Here is a 22,801-nt window from a genome sequence, read left to right as displayed (position 1 = left end):
GGCGAGCAGACCCGAAGGTGGCAGAAAACGGCAAAATCGACATCTAATTCCGGGGGCCAGCTGGCTGAGCTCGGACGAAAGTGTGGCGGGGGGCGGGTGGTTTGAGGGGTTTTACCCAGTGAAACCGAGCCCGCCGTCATCCCCGAATAGCCTTCAACGCTAGCCGGGTCGTCCTCAATCCCGTGGGAAGAAAGAATGACGCAGGAGCGGCTGAAGTGGCTTTCTTTTGTGAGAAAAGAAAGCCACGACCGCAATGTTGCCATGGCTATGTTCTCGCACTGAGAACATGAACCATTCATAAAACGCTGCCTGTGTGTGATCGCAGCCCAGGCACACTAGGCAGCTTTTATGAACGTCAGAATTGGAGAGAAATCGACCGCATCCAGGAACTTCACAGATGCGGAAGGGCATCTTGAAAAAGAAGCATCCTGAAAAGGACGTTCAACGCCTGCTATGTATTGCTCTTTTATGAGTGGAAACTCAAACTCTTTTAGAGGAAATAAACTCTTTTAGGAGGAGAAACACTCTTTCAGGCAATGAAAGCGATGTCGAAGCGCCCAGGGGCGTGGACTGCACAGCGTGCAGAGAGGAGAAAACAGCTGGAATGTGCCATAGATAGTTTACAGTACAGTAAGCTAATTGTTGAAATCCTGGCTAAAATTAATTCTGCATGGACATTCATATCAATGCTTCATTTCTTAATGAACTAATATATCTGTACACCATCTCAAAGACACTATGATACATGTAACACATAAAATAATGCAACACATAAACATAAATGTTTGTATTTGAATCTAAAAAGCATAATCTTGTTTGATAGAGTCAATGTACAGAACATCAAGTCAAATTTTATCTCAAATACAGTTTTGCATGATGTCAATTTCTTTGCTTGCAAAACTGAATTTAAAAATGCAAACAGACTGACAAACAGACTGACATTTCATTAGACTGTATTCTTCAACCATGGTGATGTGCAAGAACCTTACATTTCTTACAAGCAGCCTTCACTTTATTAATACATTAAACCCAGTAAAAGTGTTTATGGTACGATTGTTGTCATCTATGACTGCTGGGTAATTGAATGTTGTTTCAAACAAAATTTTCACACGTTTGTTTTAGAAGCATACACAGTAGTAAGATTGACCTGTCCAAAAGCTTTTTGTAAAATATAAATTGCTAAGTATACATTACTTAGACATACACAATAGAAATGTAGCTGTTGTTTGCATTTAGTTTTTTTGCATCTAGTTTCTTTATGCAAAGAAATTCCACAGCCCCATTTAAAATAAGAGAAAACTTAATTTGCCTTTATGCACATTTGCAACTCTTGGCATGAACGTGATGTCAACAGTTTAATTATTGCCAGGTCCAAACGTCTGGGATGTAAAACCTAGTTCAAAACGTATCCGTTTATACATTTAAAAAAAAAATTATATCTCTATAGTTGGCCCTGCGATGGACTGGCGACCTGTCCAGGGTGTCCCCCGCCTTTCGCCCAATGTTAGCTGGGATAGGCTCCAGCCCCCCGCGACCCTGTACACAGGATAAGCGGTTGACGATGGATGGATGGATGGATCTCTATAGTTTTTCAAGTAGGACTTTTAGTTTGGGTTTATAATTTAAGAAAAAATATATAGGCCTTCAGGTATCAAAAACGCATGTCGAGGCACTTGTGTTCTGTTTCATTATTTGCGTTGCATTGCGTCTAGATTGTTTTTATCACAGGTGTCACAAAGATTTAACATTCTGAACAAGTTCAGCTTGCAAAGAGGTGACTGTAACAATGTATAATATTATTCCAGATTGTTCTGCACCAAGTGAAGTTTCAGCGCTTGATAAACGGCAATTTCTTTTTTCCCTTATGCTCTAGTGTGTTGAGGGGACACCATGCCGTGTATGTTTACTGTTACAATACGAATGTTTGCCTATAATGCTTGTTGGAGCTACATTAGTTTGCTTTCAGTAGTGGTAATTTTGTTAATTAATTTGTTTATTTTTATGATTTTGTTTACATTAGTAATATATTTTGGTAATGTTCCTTTGTTTGTTTGTGTAGTTAATTGTTTTTATTTATATGTTTAGTCTTTATTTTTGGTTGGTTTAATAACTACAATGTTTGATTTAGACACCTGAGCGCAGTAGTGAGCACAGGTGAAGGTAAATATAAGTAGGAAGTGGGAGGTGGCCTGTAGCACCTGGGTGATGTGGATATGGTTTTAACAGCGCGAGAGATGCTGTATTGTTTGCTCAGTTGGAACAAATAAACCAGCCACAAACCCTGAATTCAGCCTGGAATTTGATTTTATTTCTTGCCTGCGTACATCACCTGCCCAGGGTGCTAGAAGTTGTCGTTTGAAGGTTTGATTTAAGTTTAATTTTCTTTTGTGTGTTGACAAACGGCCACTACAATGTTAACATAAAATACAGTATGGTGAACAATACATTGCAGCATCAGAATATAAGTGTAACGTAGGATGTGGGAAGCAGGGGAAGGCAGATGGGTGGTTAGGATCCAAATGCGGTTTTAATGACAAGTGAAGAAATAAACAAACACAGGTACAAATAAAAATTCCACGATGGGAAAATCAAACTAAACACTAAATAAGGTGCAGGAGTACAAAACATCAAGGACAAACATGAATCAACAACAGGAACCATTTAAACGACATATAACCATACAACGAATGACAAAGGATAAGGAAAACAACAGGGTTTAAATACACAGACACAATGAAGACTAAACGAGACACAGGTGAGAACAATGATGAGTGCAGGCAGTGAGGGAGGCTGGGAATTGTGGGAATTGTAGTTTTCTTAGACAAGGACTGGTGAAAACACAGGCCGGACCACAAGGAAAGTGACATGGAGTGTGAAGTGCTGAGTGAAACAGAAAACACGGGGCAGACAACAAGGGATCTTGACATAAACCCCCCTCAAAAGGACCGGATTCCAGACGGTCCTACAAAAAAAAAAACACAAAAAAAAAAAAAGTCCAAGGAGTGAGGGGGTAGACCCAGGGGAACACAGACAGACAAAAGGGGGCACAAGGGACACAGAGACAGTCCAAGGAGGCACAAGGGACAATTAGGCAGTCCATGGGGGCAAAAGGGGCAATTAGGCAGTCCACGGAGGCACAAGGGGCGGACAGGCAGACCAGGGAGGCCAAGAGGGCAGACAGGCAGTCCACAGAGTCGCGAGGGGCCTACAGGTAGACCAGGGAGGCCGAGAGGGCAGGCAGGCAGTCTATGGGGGTGTGAGACTGGGCCAGGGTCAGGTGGCCTGGGGGACCTCCACCAGGTAGGGACAGGTTTAGGAGGCCAGGGAGGTATCAACTGGGCGGGGACAGGTTTAGGGAGCCTGGGAGGAGGAGTGGCCACTGGGGAAGCTGGCAGAGCCGTGTGAGGTGGAGCCAAGGAGGACTTTAGAGGCGGAGCAGTCGAAGACTTGGGAGGCGGCGCCGAAGGAGGCGCAGGCAGGGCCGCTGAAGACCCTGGGGGCTGAGCAGAGGCAGGCAGAGCCGTGGGGTACACTGTGGGCAGAGCCATAGAATGCTTGGGAGGCGGCGCCGTGGAAGGCGTAGGCAGAGCCGTGGAAGGCGTAGGCAGAGCCGAGGGAGGCTCGGGAGGCGGAGCCGAGGGAGGCTTCAGAGGTGGAGTCGGGAGAGGCTCGGGAGGCTCCGGGGGCAGAGCCGTGGTTGACGGAGCTGTGGGAGGCTCAGGAGGCAGAGCAGAGGGAGGATCAGGGGGCGGAGCCGTAGGAGGCTCAGGAGGCGGAGCCCTAGGAGGCTCGGGAGGCGGAGCCGTGGGAGGCTTGGGATGCGGAGCCCTAGGAGGCTCGGGAGGCGGAGCCGTGGGAGGCTCGGGAGGCGGAGCCCTGGGTGGCTCGGGAGGAGGACCCCTGGAAGACTCGAGAGACTTGAGAGGCAGAGCCCTGGGAAGCTCGGGAGGAGGAGCCCTGGGAGGCTCGAGAGACTTGAGAGGTGGAGCCCTGTGAAGCTCGGGAGGAGGAGTCCTGGAAGACTCGAGAGACTTGAGAGGCGGAGCCCTGGGAAGCTCGGGAGGAGGAGCCCTGGAAGACTCGAGAGACTTGAGAGGCGGAGCCCTTGGAGGCTTGAGGGGCGCTGGCTCTTGGACGGTCATGGCTACTGGTGCTGGCTCTTGGACGGTCATGGCTACTAAAAGAGGCGGACGGGTGATGTAGGATGTGGGAAGCAGGAGAAGGCAGACGGGTGGTTAGGATCCAAATGCGGTTTTAATGACAAGTGAAGAAATAAACAAACACAGGTACAAATAAAAAGTCCTCGAAGGGAAAATCAAACTAAACACTAAATAAGGTCCAGAAGTACAAAACATCAAGGGCAAACATCAATCAACAACAGGAACCATTTAAACAACATATAACCATACAACAAACGACAAAGGAAAAGGAAAACAACAGGGTTTAAATACACAGACACAATGAAGACTAAACGAGACACAGGTGAGAACAATGATGAGTGCAGGCAGTGAGGGAGGCCGGGAATTGTGGGAATTGTAGTTTTCTTAGACAAGGATTGGTGAAAACACGGGCCGGACCCCAAGGAAAGTGACATGGAGTGTGAAGTGCTGAGTGAAACAGAAAACACGGGGCAGACAAGAAGGGATCGTGACAATATGCTCCTGATGAAAGTAAATGAAATAAGACAGAAATATTTTACTACTCTATACAACTGTAACATTGCTGACAACAGGCAGACGAAGAGATAATGATGAAGTGCAAACCCAAGTTTTTCAAACATGGAATCCCAAAAAACCCTGACTACAAATGTGAAACATAAACATGAACTTGACTAGATTAGACTTGACTTAAACTTGACTTGACATAAACCTGGCTTGGCTTGGCTTGGCTAGAACAAAACAACAAAGTTACATTCACAATACCTGACAATGGACCATGGAAAACATGAGGGTTAAATCCATGACACGGGAAAACACATGACAAAGATAACCAATCACAAGACTAAACAATAAACAAGATAACAAGACTAAGTTAACATAAACCAATAAAAAGACAAGACTAATAACAAAGTAATCAACCAATGAACCAAAGAAAACAAGGCACATGTACAGGGGAAACAAATTACAATATCACATGAGGGAACAGGAAATCACATGACAAGACACCACATGACCAGAACAGGAACTAAACTAGAAAATAAAAGACATGAAAAACATGAACAAAACAGAATAAACATGATATGGGGGGAGGGGTGTCCTTGAGATGTGGCCTGACAAGACGTAGCGTGGGGTGTGGCCTGGTGAGACAGGGCATGGGAACAGGGCAAAGTCAATGGAAAGTGAGGCCCTGAGAGGCTCGAGGGGCAGAGCCGATGGGGCTGAGGACCAAGGCGGAGCCGTAAGGATGGAGGTCCCCATTGGAGCAGAGGCAGGCCTGGACCATGGAGCAAAGGCTTGCTTGTGACTAGGCATGGAGCAGTTTGGGACTTAGCTGTGACATGGCATGGAGCAGACTGAACCTTGGCTTTGACATGGCATGGAGCATACTGAAGCTTGGCTTTGACATGGCATGAAGCAGACTCTGGTGTGGCTGTGACATGGCCTGGAGCTGACTCTAGCGTGGCAGCCATGATGTGGAACTCTGGCGTGGTGGCCATGACAAGGGGCAAAATCGTGGAAAGCGCAGCCGTGGGAGGCTCGAAACTAAAAGTCCTGGAGGACTGGGAAAAGACCTCAGAGGTCGTGAACATGAGCAGAGTATTGGGAGCGACCTCTGTGGTCGTGGGCATGGACTGAGTCTCAGAAATTACCTCTGGGGTCGTGGGTGTAGACAGAGACTCAGAAATGACCTCCATTGTAGTGTACATGGGCAGAGACTCGGAGATGACCTCCGTGGTCGTGAACATGGGCAGTTTAATTTTTCAAACGTGGAATCCCAAAAAACCCTGACTACAAACGTGAAGCATAAACATAAACATGAACGTGAACTAGACTAGACTAGACTTGACTTGACTTGACTTGACTTGACTTGACTTGACATAAACCTGACTTGACATAAACCTGACTTGACATAAACTTGACTTGGCTTGAACAAAACAACAAAGTTACATTCACAATACTTAACAATGGACCATGGAAAACACGAGGGTTAAATACATGACATGGGAGAACACATGACAAAGATAAACAATCACAAGACTAAACTATAAACAAGATAACAAGATTAAATGAACCAATGAAAAGACAAGACTAATAACAAAGTAATCCACCAATGAACCAATGAAAACAAGACACATGAACAGGGCATGACAAGATCACATGAGAGAAAGGCCTATATATGTTTTCTTAAATTATAAACCCAAACTAAAAGTCCTACATGAAAAACTGACCCAAACCTGGCAGACATCTAATGTGAGTCGATCTAAGAGCACTGACAGCAGCGTATTCGTGCGTGTACAGAGCAAAATGCCACCCCTCAAGTGGTTTTTGCTGAGTGGTTAAAACCACTACTGCATAGAACCGGTTCGAAATGAACAAATCGAACCTACAGGCAGAGTTGAAAGTCAGCTTTTTAGTCATATCCGAAACAAAAAGAACCGTATGAGCAGGTTCAGGTTCTGAGGATTATCGAGAAGTCTGATGAGTGAGTTGCTGATACTATGAGCATGCGTGTGTACCACTGATGACTTGAATGAGCCTGATGCAAAATGTATGTTTCTTTAATAACAAACAAAACAGACGGGAAATATGCTTATGACTAGTTATATTAAATACAATTTTTATTAAAACATGGAAACATCTTTCTGTCAAGAGATGTAAAATAATTTTTCTATATATTATTGTGCATGCAGATTAGATTTTAATTTGTTATGATAAAAACTTTAGACACATAGAACATATCCACGTTTATGCATCAATGTCTTTATTGTCTGCTTTAGGAACAAAACTTTAATGTAGGAAACCTGTCCAAGATGTAGGCTACTCAATTGTCAGTTTGGACCAGGCAATAATTAAACTGTTGACATCATGTTCATGCCAAGAGTTGCAAATGTGCATGAAGGCAAATCAAGTTTTCTCTTATTTTAAATGGGGCTCTGGAATTTTTTGCATAAGATGCAAAAAAACTAAATGCAAACAACAGCAACATTTCTATTGTGTATGTCTAAGTAATGTACTTAGCAATTTATATTTTACAAAAACCTTTTGGACAGGGCAAACTTACTGCTGTGTTTGCTTCTAAAACAAACTTGTTAAAATTTAGTTTGAATTAACCTGCAATGACCCAGCAGTCATAAATGACAAGTCATGCCCATAACCACTTTTACATGATTTAATGCATTAATAAAGTGAAGGCTGCTTGTGAGAAAGGTAAGGTTCTTGCGCATCACCATGGTTGAAGAATACAGTCTAATGAAATGTCAGTCTGTTTGCATTTTCTCATTCAGTTTTGCATGCAAAGAAATTGACATCATGCAAAACTGTATTTGAGAAGAAATTTGACTTGATGTTCTGTACCTTGACTCTAACAAACAAGATTATGCTTTAAGATTCAAATACAAACATTTATGTTTATGTGTTGCATTATTTTATTTATGCATTGCATGTATCATAGTGTCTTTGAGATGGTGTACAGATATATCAGTTCATTAAAAAATTAAGCATTGGTATGTATCTCCATGCAGTATTAATTTTAGCCAGGATTTCAACAATTATCATACTGTAAACAATTAGGTTTGTTACTCTCATTAGGTGAACACTCATTCACGATGCCCTTTTGATCTGTAGATTCTTCTTTTTGTAGTAGTAACAGTGTATACATTTATTTCAGATTGACACTGTTAGTTTAACATGAAGAGTATCCTTAAATTCTGCTGTTATTTATTGTCATTGTTTACATTTGTTGGTTGCATATAATAAGTTATTAATGCAATATTTAATAAGTAGGCCTACACAATGGCTTTTGACTTTGACAATGACTTTGGAGAACCTTAATCAATATATCTCTCATGATACAAATTCTACGTTGAAATGTGTGATCCTTAAACATCAAATAGTTGTAATTGTAAATGGCCAACAAAAGCCTTTATCAGCCAACTAACAAAGGACAATGCATCAATGTGAACTTCTGCAGTTAATTCAGGATGGACTTCAAAGACATTTGTCATTAATCTTGCAGTTAATAAAGGGGAACGGGCACCCACAGTGAGTCTGGTTTCTCCCAAGGTTATTTTTTTTCATTAACCAACATTTTATGGAGTTTTGTGTTCCTTGCAACAGTCACATTCAGCTTGCTCACAGGGGTTCTAAATACAATTATTATTCATTTTTTATAAACAATTTACAATAATATTTAATCAAATTACACAATGATCACTTTAAGACTTTATAGACATTACAGTTTAATTTTTTGTTAATGCAGGATTTTCTGTAAAGATGCTTTGAAACGATGTGTGTTGTGAAAAGCGCTACACAAATAAAAATGTCTTGACTTGTAATTATTTATTTTTAATTTATGATTTTTTTAAATTGTGTAATGTCTTAAAATATTAATTTAAATTAAATGAATAAAATTTTCACAAAATATTCTATGATATATATGCATAACCTAAATATAATATATATTTATATGGAGGGTTTGATCCAGATAAGACAGGTATGTCTTTAAATGTTAGAGGCAGAGATGCCCTCCTAATAGGATTTTTTAACATCTCTCCTTTGACAATAAAACACCTGTTAACAAATTTTACTTTCTGTGGATCAAGTGTCTGAGTTCCCAAATTCTTTAAATAAACAAAATGGATGAAATTATGTTGTTGTAGGATTTGCATGTTCTACGTCAGCACCCCAGAGAGATATACAATAATTAGTGCTCAACCATCCTGAAATCAAACCAGCTCACTACAGCAGAGATGAAGTTGACTCTCACTGGACTTTTCCTCTTTGTCCTTTATGGACTAACCACAGGTATAATTAGTGTTCATATTTATGTAACCACTCCAATGAACTGCACTAATGCTCAGGAATATTGTCAGCTATTCTATAAAAAACTGTCGAAAATCAGTAGTAACGAGGAACTTCAGATGCTTAAAGAGGCAGCTGCAAAATACAATCAAAGCTGGATCAGCTCCGAGTACTCGTGCAACTCACTGAAATCTGAGTCCAGTACTTTTGTTGTGAATAAGGAAAACTCTTCATCGTGCTATTATTTGGTTCAAGGATCTCAATCTGTACCATGCTCAAAAGAATTTCCTTTCTTCTGTTCTGTGAACTTGATTCTGGTGCAGGAGAATAAGACATGGGAGGATGCTCTACAGTACTGTAGATCTCACTACACTGATCTGGCCTATTTTGGCTCTGAGAGGCAACTTAATGTGATTAAAAATGAGACCAAAAATACACAGACAGACCGTGTGTGGACAGGCCTGCGCTTTCTTTCTGGAAATTGGCACTGGTTGATGGGAACGATGGAAACTGAGAGCAACAAACTACCCTTATGCCCACCTGAACCATACCGCTGTGGAGCACGCAACATAAAGACAGAGCAGTGGGAGAACAGAGACTGTGATGAGAAGCTCAACTTTATTTGCTTGGAAAGATAAATGCAAGTCATGAAGAAACATGGGAATATAATTTTCACTACTTGGCAGATTATATATGATTCCAGTGTCCAATGAATATAAATGCACATAAAAGTGTCTTCCTGGACATTCTACAAATTAATACAAATTAAATGTATATGCAACTTGAAAGTTGATCACAACTCATGCAGTTTACAAATATCATTCTTTACAGAAAACAACACATACTGAGGTACTGTTCATCTCTGCGTCACAGAGGAAGTGGCTCCAATCATTTAGTTAAACTTTTGAAACACTTGACTGAATTTATTTTTCCCACAATCTAAAAAATATTTTAATTACAAGGTTTATGCATAGATGCTAGATGCTTAGCTTGCTTAAATACTACTGGGGGCCTGTCTACGAATTTCTTTACTAATCTAAATTTCATCTAAATTGTTTGTTTGAGTTGTACCAGAGAGTGACGGAACAAGTAGCATACATGGAAGCTCTTTCAATACTGTTTAAAAAACATATCAGGTGGAAACTATGATGTTGGTTAATAGTGTACAGAGCTGTAAACTAGGAAGAGGTGGATAATTTGAAGAAGTTAATATAAGTTTTGATTTGTTTAACATTGTTTTGGAGACAATATAATTCCCATACTTTCATTTAGGTGATTTATTTAATCACTTTAATTCTACCATGTGGAAAATAGTAATAATAAAGAATGAGACACACACACATTTATGTTGTTTCTTTTCTTTGTGTTTCTAAATACAGTGGACACTTTAAGATCTAAACACAGCAGAGGGAGGAGTAGATGGTCATCAGAGGTTAGGAGAATTAGAGAGAAATCTGGAAATGAGAATGCAGATTATGCCCATGAAAGAGAAAGGAACTGACATAGTGAAGAATTAAATCCACTTAAAAATTAGCAGAGCAAGAAAAATTACTCTGGAAAAAGAATAATGAGAAACAGAGCGAAACACGGGAGAGACAGAAATATGTAAATGAGTGACATAAACGTTCCTGTGCTGAGAGTGCCGAGAAAATGTTTTTGAAAGTTACTACACTCAAATCAATCAAATCAAATCACTTTATTGTCACACTACCATGTACACAAGTGCAACAGTATGTGAAAGTCTTGTGTGCAGATCCAAACTTTCCTGTGCTGAGAGCACACAGGAGAGATACATGAAAACTATTTATGGCATTATTTTTGAAGACATTCTTGGTAACACTTTATTTTAGGAATCATACATTAGACAGTAATTCATGGCTAATAATTACACTTGTAAGTGACTAGTTATGGACTAGTTTGGCATTATTAAGTATTTATTAAGCATTTGTTGACAGAATGCTTATTCTAGCTTTATAGCCCCTTTACATTTGCTTTTGCCATAACAATGAATTTATTAGCTAAAAACAAAACATACCAATAGCTAGTATGATACAAATGACATCCTTTATATTTTCTCAGTACTCTGAATGAATGTGCGTTAAGTATAAATACATGTAGAATGCATATAGTATTTCAACAAATCAGGGAAGGTTGGGGTTAGGTGCAGAAGTAGGGGTTGGTCTGTAGGACTCTAAATAAACACAGTAAACACACTGCAATGTTGCCCCTATACTGTATGGTAGTATTCTTTTTTATCATCTAACACTATTCGCACTTAATGCAAAGAAGATGCTGTTTGTTGCTAAACTAAGCCACAAAAATCTCTGCCTTCTACATTTATTTTATACTTATAAGCTGCACATTCACACAGTGTAAAAATAACCTGTAAACAGTGTTGGGGAAGCTACTTTGAATCTGTAGTTTGAAAAGCTACAAGCTAGTCAAAATTTTAAGTAGTTCAGTTACCATCAAGCTACGCTTTTGAAAAAGTAGTTAGCTACACTACAAGTTACTATCAAAAAGTAGCTAGCTACATTGAAGCTACTTAATGAGGCAATATGTTTTAAGTTACTATCAAACCAATGATATTAATAACAAAATTTACACTACATTTATTAATTAATGTATTAATTAAATACATTTAATGTGTTTAATTAAATATATTAAATATATATAATATATTTAATGAATAGTAACATAAGTTAATAATGGACATAAAATAAACACAACATAAAATACAACAGTATAAAAAAACATTATCAAGACTCTTTTATACTTTACTTCACACTTTTCAGTCCTGTGTGGCCAGGTGCAGCCTACTTCCCTAATGATCATATTTTTATGACAAATAAAAACATGACATCTCCTTGGGTTGGATTTTTTTTCTTGTCAAATAATATTTAGTTTGGATAATATGTGAATAATGACTCTGGGCTTGTTTCTCCCCTCACCTGTGTTCATGCTCATTGTATTTTCAGACTTTTTTGCCATTGACATGCAAGTGCCTGCTTTACAGGTCACATAGAGAGGTTGCTCCACAAATATTTGTTCGCTTTGTTCAGGTCCTAAAGAATGGATGGATGGTCATCCTAGATCAGGGGTTGAGAACCTATGAGTCGCGAGCCACAAGTGTCTGTTTGTTAAAAATCAAGTGGCTCGTTGTGTGTATCACCATTCCCCAACACTTGATCGTTTAAAACTTTCTAGAGATAATTTTCCAGCAGAAAGTGTGAGTGCGATTGCAAAGCTTGAAGTCAATGACACTGTTTTGATTTCCTTTCTCCCGAATTTGTCATACAGCCTACTTCTGGTGAACAAGGTTTGAAATGAACCAAATACAGATTTTGTATTTTGAGTATTTTGCTGATGTACCAGCCACCGAGGAAGGCGACCTGAAAGACTTCTCGGAGTGATATATTACAAGAAATTAGACACAAAGATTCGTTGACGAAACATGATTCTATTTTGAAAAACAGACAAAAGAAAATCTGCAGATGCACGTCTGGTTTTATATGTGCGCAGTGAGCTCTACTGTTCACGAGTGAAATTAAAACACTTCTACAAGACACGCACATGTAGGTATAGAGTTCTGGGACTCATTTCCCAATATCTATTGATCTTAGCTGTTAAGAGCATTCTCTATGAGAGATTTTATGAACGTTCTTTATTTTTTATGTGTACCCAGGGTATGAAATAGCACCCGCCACCCGCAAAATGCGACGAGGCTCAATCCAGTTCGCAAGCTCCTTGTCAAATGTATTTCATGTGCGAGAACTTTTGCTCATCTACCCGCAACAGGTGGATGACCTGTAAGACGTCTCGGAGTGACACATCATGAAAAGAAATGCTGTGATGTGCTTGAAGAAACACACTTTATTATATTTTTAAGAACAGACTAAACAAAAGCCGTCAATGCTCGTGTCTGATTCACTGTTTGTTCAGAGGCGTGCACCGGGACTCTGTCTCATGGAGCAAGCGCATGCAAATAGTTATCACTCACTTTTATCTGTTACATTGAACTGAAAACTATTTAAAAGAATAATGCAGTCTATGAGAACGCTGAAAATGACCTCCGATCATCTCGTGAGGTACTGTGACCGAGCATTTGTGCGTCCTACAACAGTTCGCTCGTACACATTGTGAATGTGACTCTGCAGGTTTAGTAATATATATACAGGTATCTAGTAAAGTAATACAAGACACGTTCACCTTGAACCTAAAATTTTGTTTTATTTTCTTTTCTTTAGGCAGCATTAACTGTTACCAAAACGCAATACAAACACATTCGATAAGAACACACATTTGGCAGCATTTTTTGGGAAGGGAATTTATTAATGTATTATTATTTATTATGATGATTATTATAATTATCTTTACATTTATAATTGTCTTTAGTTCTTAATTCACACCTGTTGCCGCATACTGATAGTAGCCTGATGGCAAATGTGACAATTGGAGATGGTAAATGTTTGGAATTAGGGAGGAGGTTATATATAAGATTTTTTAATCACTTTGTTATTTTAATTGCATTATTAGTTTCGATTAAAGTGCGATTTGAATATAGAAATGACTTTTGTCTAAGTTTTTCATGTTTCAATAATTTATTTAAAGCAAAATCAATAAAGCAAAAATATTCACCGACCTTGGGGATTACCATATAATTAGATATCACAATATTTTAAATGTGATTATTATTAAAATATTTTTTACATATCATCCAGCCCAAAAGGGAAGTAAAATTTTTCTTGAACAATTGTAAAATGTATTGTGTACTCAATTCCATATTGCAACATGTTACCTATTAATTTTTGCATAATCTTTTTTTTTTTTTTTTTTTTTTTTGTAGTCTATGGGTAATATAAACATTTCATTTCATTGAAAAACATTGTTTTTAAAAATAGTAAATTATTTGTTTGTGTTATGGCTCTTTCAAAAAAATGCATCAACCAAAAATAAAATAATTGGCTCCTTTGTGAAAGAAGTTGCATACACAAAATTGTTGCATAATAATAAATGCCATAAATGATTTCTTTTACCAATCGTTTTACCAATTTTTTTACATGAAACTAATTGTTAATTTAATGCTAAGACATTGCGAATTCAAACAGTTCTGCATGATAATTATTATAATAATATATACTCTATATTTATAAATATTTCAATAATAATTTACTCGCTGCTCCAATAACGCACAGATGACAAGAAGCTAAATAAATATATTTAGAACAGAAACAAAATCAAAATAACTTATTTAATTATTTTATTTAAAATAGTAAAGGTAAATATGCTGTTGCGTGATCTATTAAGTATAAAGTGTCTGAAATATTCTTTGTTACATAGAAGAATAAAATGGTGTTCTTTAATAAACCATCAGACAATCGTCTAGGTTAATGTTGTAACCTCCGTTCCCTGATGGAGGGCGAGATATTGTGTTGATTGAAGCGACACTAGGGGACTTTCTTGAAGGCCTTATAAGCGACGTGCCAAGCATGGGAGCAGGCTGCCCCTTTCTCTCTATGTGTCTCGCAAAGAGCTAAAGTGGCTGGGGCCATCTTAACGCTATCACATGCACTGGGGAAGGCATTCTTTTCCAACTCCTATTCTTTCAAGGGCAAAAGACCACGTGGAGACCACCACCTGCCAAGGTTGGGCAGGTAAAGGCTGGCGAAATACATCACATGGGTTTTCAGACTACATGTGGAAATGGTGCGCTGGTTGATCCTACCTGCTGCAAGGGAGTTGCTACAGTCACAGGGGCCACTAGGGGGACCATACCATGGAAAATAACCTGTGGAGCACCTATTCCAGTACAGAGTAATTTTAGTACCCATAGTGGGTCTGGTTGGGTAATTCCTCCGCTGAATTCGCAAACCAGAGGGCTAGGGAGGAAGAACATCCAGGTGGACTCTTCTGGAAGAAAAGAGAGCACGTGATCACCTCAGTGGAGGGGAAAGGTGCTAGGTGCAAGCGGAACACCCGGTCAGACATTCCGCATTCCCGAGTTCTACGTGCTTGGACCTGAGAGAACACGGGACAAAACCGACTCAACCCTGAGATTGCAAAATCTCGTGAAGTATTGGGTGCATATGTCTGCTAGGGAGGTGCCATGGGCCATGGGCCAGTGCCCACGAGTATGCCACACTTCTCGTTGAGTGTGCTCGAACCCGCAAGGGGGCAGGCACGGCCTGGGTGTGATAGGCGATGGCATCAACGACCCAGTGGGAAAGCCTCTGTTTGGAGACAGCGTTCCCTTTCCGCTGTCCACCAAAGCAGACAAAGAGCTGCTTAGAATGTCTAAAGCTCTGCATGCGGTCCACATAGGAACACAAAGCACGTACCGGACACAGCAACGAGGCTGGGTCTGCCTCCTTCCGGGGCAGCGCTTGCAAGTTCACTACCTGGTCCCTGAAGGGAGTCGTAGGAACCTTGGGCATGTAGCCCGGTCACGGTCTTAGGACAACATGTGTGTCTGTCGGACCGAACTCCAGGCAAGTGTCGCTGACAGAGAATGCTTGCAGGTCCCCAACCCTCTTGATGGAAGTGAGTGGGATCAGGAGGGCCATCTTCAAGGAGAGGTATTTGAGCTCGACTGATTCTAGTGGCTCGAAGGGGGTCTCTGAAGGTCTGAAAGGACCACAGAGAGATCCCATTAGGGGAACAGGCATGGCCTGGGAGGGTTCAGCCTCCGGACGCCTCTAAGGAACCTGATAATCAGATCGTGCTTCCCTAGGGACTTACCGTCCACTGTGTCGTGGTGAGCTGATATGGCGGCTATATAAAACTTCAAAGTGGAGGGCAACAGCCTCCCCTCCAGCCTCTCTTGCAGAAACGAGAGCACTGACCTGACTGCGCATATCTGCAGGTCTTCGCCTAACAACCGCCACTTCAGGGCATAAAGTTGCCTGGTAGGCTTTGGCGGTCAGTGACGACATCATCCTACAGGCCTTGGAGGGGAGCACCGGGCGGTCTATGACTGTCAGGAGCGGAGAGAAATTGACCACATCCAGGAACTACACAGAGGCGGAAGGGCATCTACACAAAGACAAGTCCTGAAAAAGACGTTCAGCGCCAGCTGTGTGTTTGCTCTTAGAGAAAATAAACTCTTTTAACAGAAAATACTCTCTTTTAGAAGCACCCAGGGGCAAAGCTGCACTACCGTGCAGAGAAGGAGAAAGCCGCTGATATGCGCCATAGATCCAACAGCATACGCTCAGCAGAGGTGAGTGGAACACTAAGTGATCTCAGCTCGCTGATCGCACAACTGCTTGGCACCGAAGTTGAAATCTGAATGCACAGATGCATGATTCCCTCCCTTTATACCCGTATGTCTGGGCTTCATTTGACACAACGTCGAAGTGAATGACAGACAGGGAACTCTTCTTATCCAAGTGAGCTGCAATAAGCTCTCAGTAGATGATGGTAATTCACTATTTTCATTTGTGATCTTCCTTTACAAAAGAAGACAACGCTGCCTGATTCTTATTTAGCAGACAGAAATATGCTGCCAGATCGTCAGACATTTTCCCTGTAAAAGTTTGGCTTTTACGCAATAAGGAAGGATATTAGTTATAATATGACCAACATGATGTAGCGTTTGGTCAAGCTACACTTCTAGTAGATGGAAAAAGCTACTCTGTTTTAAAAACAGCTGAGCTAATGTCAAGCTTTTGCATTTTTAGCATAATTTTGATTGCATATATAATCACACATTAAACATTAGTATATAACAAACCCCAGTACAGCAATTTGATTGTTGACCAAATAACTTTAAAAAAAACTGAAATCAACTGAAAATTTGACTGTACTGTACTTTTATGAAAAGATCCCCAAATGTTAAACAATGATACCTCAAAACCACACTATTTTTACATTATGGTAAATTAATTATGCATCAGTTGTGTGATGTGAACAATGTTGGAGAATGTTGATTATTATTCTGAAGTTATGAGGCTCTAACCTACTCACTCAAACTTACATTAAGATGTCAAGATGTCATGCCTGGGGGGATGCATCTCTTTTTTATGTTGAGCTACCATTGCATTACAAGATAGATAGCACATGATGTCAAGAGGATAAAAAAAGATATAATACCCTCCTTTGTAAAAGTGTACAGTATATTATGGGAAGAGACAATGTAATAATGCTAATGCTAAGTATTAACTGTTAATAATTTTATAATTAATTTAATGATCATTTTTATGCAACAAAATAATTTCATAATTTCAACTCACTACATGTTTTACAATAGTTGATGTGTTGTATTAAACATGGCAGGTCAACATTATCTGTGTTTTGTCAGCATTTACATTTTCAGAATAGCAAATGCATTTAGCAAGCACACACAACCACACATGCAAGCATGATTTATTATTATTTGTATTAGTAGTAGTTGTTTTTACTATTATTATAATTATTATTAACCTTAAAACAATTAATATGTGAATGAAAAAAGTTTGAAAACTATAGTTGTAGATCATTCATAAAGGACAATTAGAAGACATCTTTGTCTCTGTAATGTTGTAATAGAATGGCTGACACAGCTGATGTTTTAAACTTGTTGTGAGGTAAGTGAGGACCCAAAAGCGATATAACAGAAAGCAGTCTTTAATGAAGTTCAAAATTAGATCACTACAAAACACAAAGTCTTCTCCTTGAGAGGCGAAAAGGTTAACATAAACAATCCGCAGCGCGGACGAAGAATGAAGGGAGCAGTCCTCAGCGCTCCTTAGCGGGCCTCCCTTAGGCGGCTGCTGGGGCTTGCAGTGTGACGCCGACAGGCTGTGGATTCCCCTGGGGTTGGCAGGGATAGAGGGAGAGCGTAGGCACCAGACCTCTAGCAGCGAGGGCGAACTGAATAGAACACAAATCCAGGTGGTTAACGGAGAGAGGGGTGCAGAGGAGCGGGAACAAATACAGGACAGGACTGGACAGCGACAATTCTGACGGTAGACAGAAACAGCGTGTAGCGTTCTCTAGTGAGACTCAGACAATGAAGGCAGAGAAAGCAGGGAAAGAAGTAGAGCACTAATCAGCGGGGAAAACGGAATCAGGTGGGGAAGAATTAGACGAAGAATTAGGGGGAGACGAGAGACAGCTGGGGAGCGAGGGAAAAGGAGAGAAGTAACAAAAGAGGGCCAATAGATGGCATGAGAGTAGAAGGAAAGAACAAGAGCAAAACATACGATATGACATGACAAGACATGACAGTACCACCCCCCTCAGCGAGCGTCTCCTGGCGCTCTCGAGGAGGAAACCTGGCGGTTCCGGAGGAAATCATCAATCAGCGAACGGTCCAGAGCGTCCGAGAGGAACCCAACTTCTCTCCTCGGGACCGTATCCCTCCCAATCGACCAGAAACTGATGACCACGGCCCGGGGGCGCATGTCTAGAATCTTGCGGACCCTGTAGATGGGAGCGCCCTCAAGCGTGAGCGGGGGAAGAGGGGCGAGTGGGAGCGCGGGCAGCGGGCTTGACACAGGAGGCGTGGAAAACCGGGTGAACACGGCGAAGATAGCGGGGAGAAGAAGTCGTACCGCAGCGGGATTAATGACCTGAGAAATACGGAGCGGACCGATGAAGCGTGGGGTCAGTTCTGAGGGCGGACCTAAGGGGAAGGTTGAGGGTGGAGAGCCACACCCTTTGACCGCGGCAGTATCTGGGACTCTTGGATCTACAGCTTATTAGCAGCTTTAACTGTCTGGGTTCTAAAGCGGCGCGGGGCGAACTAACACTCCGCCAAGTGCGTTACGTAGCGTTGGACGAAAGCTTGAGCGGAGGAGCAGCTGGAGTCGGCGAGTTGCGGCGTGAACAGCGGAGGTTGATAACCAAGGCAACACTGAAAGGGGACAGACCCGGTAGCGGACGGCGGAAGGGAGTTATGAGCGTGTTCGGCCCAGGGAGGTGCTCAGCCCAGGGCGCGGGGTTCGCGGAAGGAGAGCTGCGCAGAATCGACCAACAGTCTGATTGGCCCGTTCGACGGCCGTTAGACTGAGGGTGGAAGCCGGACGAGAGACTGGCGGGCGCCCCAATCAGCGACAAAACTCTCTCCAAAATAGAGGCGTGAACTGCGGACCCCTGTCTGAGGCGATGTCGGACGGGAGACCGTGAATCGCGAAAGACATTCTCGACAACAATTTGTGCCGTCTCCTTGGCGGAGGGAGTTTAGCGAGGGAATGAAATGGGCGCCTTGGAGAAGCGATCAATAACTGTGAGAATAACAGTCTTACCAGCCGGCGAAGGAAGGCCAGTGATGAAAGTCTAGGGCGATATGGGACCATGGTCGCGAGGGATGGGAAGTGGTCTAAGGAGACCGCCCGAGGGAGTTACCGGACTTAGTCTGGCGCAGATGGGGCAAGCTGCTATGAAGCGCCGCGTATCACGTTCTCGAGTGGGCCACCAAAAGCTGGCGAATGGGCCTGGCGTGCCCGGACGCCGGGGTGGCCTGCCAACTTGGCGAGTGGGCCCACTGAAGAACGGCTAGGCGAGTGGAGGTAGGAACAAAAAGGAGATGCTTAGGACAGTTCCGCGGAGAAGATGTGTTACCAAGCGCCCGTTTAACCCGTCTTCGATTCCCCATACCGCCGCCCGATGGCCGCAACCCTTAGGGAGGATCTCCTTAGAGTCCGTAGGGACCGAGGAAGGAAAGAGCAGCGACAGGGCATCAGGCTTGATGTTTTTAGAGCCGGACGGTAGGAGATGACAAACTCGAATCGAGTGAAAAATAGAGCCCAGCGAGCCTGGCTGGCGTTAAGGCGTTTAGCGGAGCGAATGTACTCTAAATTTCTATGGTCCGTCCAAGCGATAAAAGGAACAGTCGCCCCTCCAACCATTGTCGCCATTCAGCCTAAAGCGGTAGGATGGCGAGCAACTCCACGGTTCCCCACATCGTAATTACGTTCGGGCGGGGACGAGGCGATGGGAAAAGAACGGCGCAAGGGTGGACCTTGTTGTCAGCAGCGGGCAGCTGGGAAGAATAGCTCCCATGCCTGCCCGGACAGCGTCTACCTCGGCGATGAACTGTCTAGACAAATCCGGGGTAAGAAGGATGGTAGCGGGCGTAAAGCGGCTCTTAAGGAGGTCAAAAGCCCTCTGGGCGAGGCGGACCAATTAAAAGCGCGTCTTGGCCGGACGTGAGGCGGTCAGGGAAGCCACCTGACTGAAATTACGGATAAAGCGTCGGTAAAATTGGCAAAACCGGCAGCTGCAGCTCGGGCGTGATTCAGGAGTGGGCCAGTCGAGCGCGGCCTGGACCTTGGCGGAATCCATCTCAATACCGTGGCGGAAATAACAGAGCCAAGAAAAACTACTGAAGGGGCATGGAAGGTGCACTTCTCAGCCTTAACGTGAAGCGATTCTCCAATAAGCGTTGAAGTCTGCGGCGAACATGCAGGACATGAATCTGGAGCGGCGGTGAAAAAATCAAAATATCGTCGAGATAAGCGAAAACAAAAATGTTCAGCATGTCTCTTAGGGCGTCGTTGATGGCGCCTGAAAGACAGCTGGAAGCGTTGACAAGGCGAGCGGAAGGACCCGATATTCAAAATGCCCTAGCGGGGTGTTAAATGCGGTCTTCCACTCGTCCCCCTCCCTAATGCGCGCGAGATGGTAAGCGTTACGCAGATCAATTTAGTAAAATATCTGGCTCCTGCAAGATCTCGAAGGCTGAAGACATCAGAGGGGCGGGTAGCGATTCTTAACAGTAATGTCATTCAGCCCTCGATAATCAATGCATGGCGAAGAGGCCGTCCTTCTTCTTAACAAAAAAACCCCGCCCGGGAGCGAGGAGGAACTATGGTACGGCGTCGGCGGTCGGATAAATAATCCTCAAGGGCTTGGCTCGGGAACCGATAGAAGTAAAGTCTACAGCGGGAGTGGCTCCTGGGAGGAGCTCGATCTTACAATCATATCTTGCGGTCGCGAGGAGGAGAGCGGCTCGGGAGCGACAGAACACCGCTCGCAAATCGTGATAGTCCTCCGGCACACCAGTCAGATCACCAGGCTCCTCCTGAGAGAGAGACAGAGGAGATGGGGGAATAGCAGGCGTTAAACACTTCACATAACACGAGACATTCCAAGAGAGGATGGTGTTCTTAGACCAATTAATGGAGGGGTTATGTTGAACTAGCCAAGGGTGGCCTAAGACAATAGGAGCAAATGGTGACTGAAAAATAAAAAAGGAAATGGTCTCGCTGTGATTACCAGAGACAGTGAGGGTTAAGGGTAGCGTCTCACGCTGAATCCCGGGGAGGGGACTACCGTCCAGAGCGAACAGGGCCGAGGGCTCCCTTAAATCAGAAAGGGAATGCTGTGCTCTCGAGCCCAAGTCTAGATCCATAAAACAGCCCTCTGCCCCAGAGTCAATCAGAGCCTTGCAGGAAGCGGAAGAGCCGGTCCAGCAGGAGATGGACAGGGAATGTGGAACAGGACCTTGAAGGAGAGGCCAGGGTAGTTAAGCTCACCAGTGGCTCTCCGATCACTGGTGAACTCTGGCTTTTACCGGACAGGAAGTGGCGAGGTGCGTAGCAGCGCCGCAGTAAAGACAGAAGCGATGGTTAATTCTTCAGCTCCTTCTCTGTAGCGAGATCGCGGATACCCCTAACTGCATGGGCTCAGGCGAGCGGCCAAGGAGGAGGATGGTAGAGCAGTGAAGAAAGGGGCTGAGAGAGAAGCAGCATCAGCCTTACGGGTCGGCGGTGAAGGTCGATTCTCTTCTCGATCGCGGATGGCGAGTTCAATCGCGGAATCCACTCGTGTGGGAACCTCACGGGAGAGGATCTCGTCCTTGACCTCAGCGCAGAGACCACTCCAGAAAGCGGGCGAGCAAGGCAGGCTCGTTCCAGTCGCAAGAGGCGGTAGAGTCCGAACTTCGATGGAATAATCCGTGATGGACCGCTTACCCTGGCGTAGTGACGACAGGACTCGGGAGGCCTCCTCGCCGAACACGGAGCGATCAAAAACCGGATCATCTCCCTCCTGAAGTCCTGATAGTGGTTAATGCAGTCAGCCTCCGCCTCCCAGATGGTGGGTGCCCCACTCCACGAGCCCGTCCGGAGAGAGAGAAAGCACATATCGCGGCGGGCCCTGCTCAGGGAGTAGGTGGTGGGCTGGAGAGAGAAGACAACATCGCATTGGGTTAGAAAAGCGCGGCACTCCGTGGGCTCACCAGCGTAGCAGGGCGGGTTGTTGATCCTGGGCTCAGGGGGTCCGGAAGACTTGGAAGCGGCCGAATAGTCGATGCGAAGAGTCTGGAGTTGACCGGTGAGGTCAGCGACCTGAGCAGCCAGGGCCTCAATAGCATGTCGGGCAGCAGATAACTCCCCCTCGTGTCTGCCTAACATCGCCCCTTGGAGCTTGACAGCCGGCAGAAGAGGATTCGGGATCGCTGGGTCCATTTCAGGTCTGAGTCTTCTGTTGTGAGTTAAGTGAGGACCCAAAAGCGATATAGCAGAAAGTAGTCTTTAATGAAGTTCAAAATTAGATCACTACAAAACACAAAGTCTTCTCCTTGAGAGGCGAAAAGGTTAACATAAACAATCCGCAGCGCGGACGAAGAATGAAGGGAGCAGTCCTCAGCGCTCCTTAGCGGGCCTCCCTTAGGCGGCTGCGGGGCTTGCAGTGTGACGCCGACAGGCTGTGGATTCCCCTGGGGTTGGCAGGGATAGAGGGAGAGCGTAGGCACCAGACCTCTAGCAGCGAGGGGCGAACTGAATAGAACACAAATCCAGGTGGTTAACGGAGAGAGGGGTGCAGAGGAGCGGGAACAAATACAGGACAGGACTGGACAGCTGACAATTCTGACGGTAGACAGAAACAGCGTGTAGCGTTCTCTAGTGAGACTCAGA

Source organism: Xyrauchen texanus, chromosome 5, assembly GCF_025860055.1.
Source record: "Xyrauchen texanus isolate HMW12.3.18 chromosome 5, RBS_HiC_50CHRs, whole genome shotgun sequence".
Classification (NCBI taxonomy): Eukaryota; Metazoa; Chordata; class Actinopteri; order Cypriniformes; family Catostomidae; genus Xyrauchen; species Xyrauchen texanus.
This window is presented reverse-complemented; position numbering follows the sequence as displayed.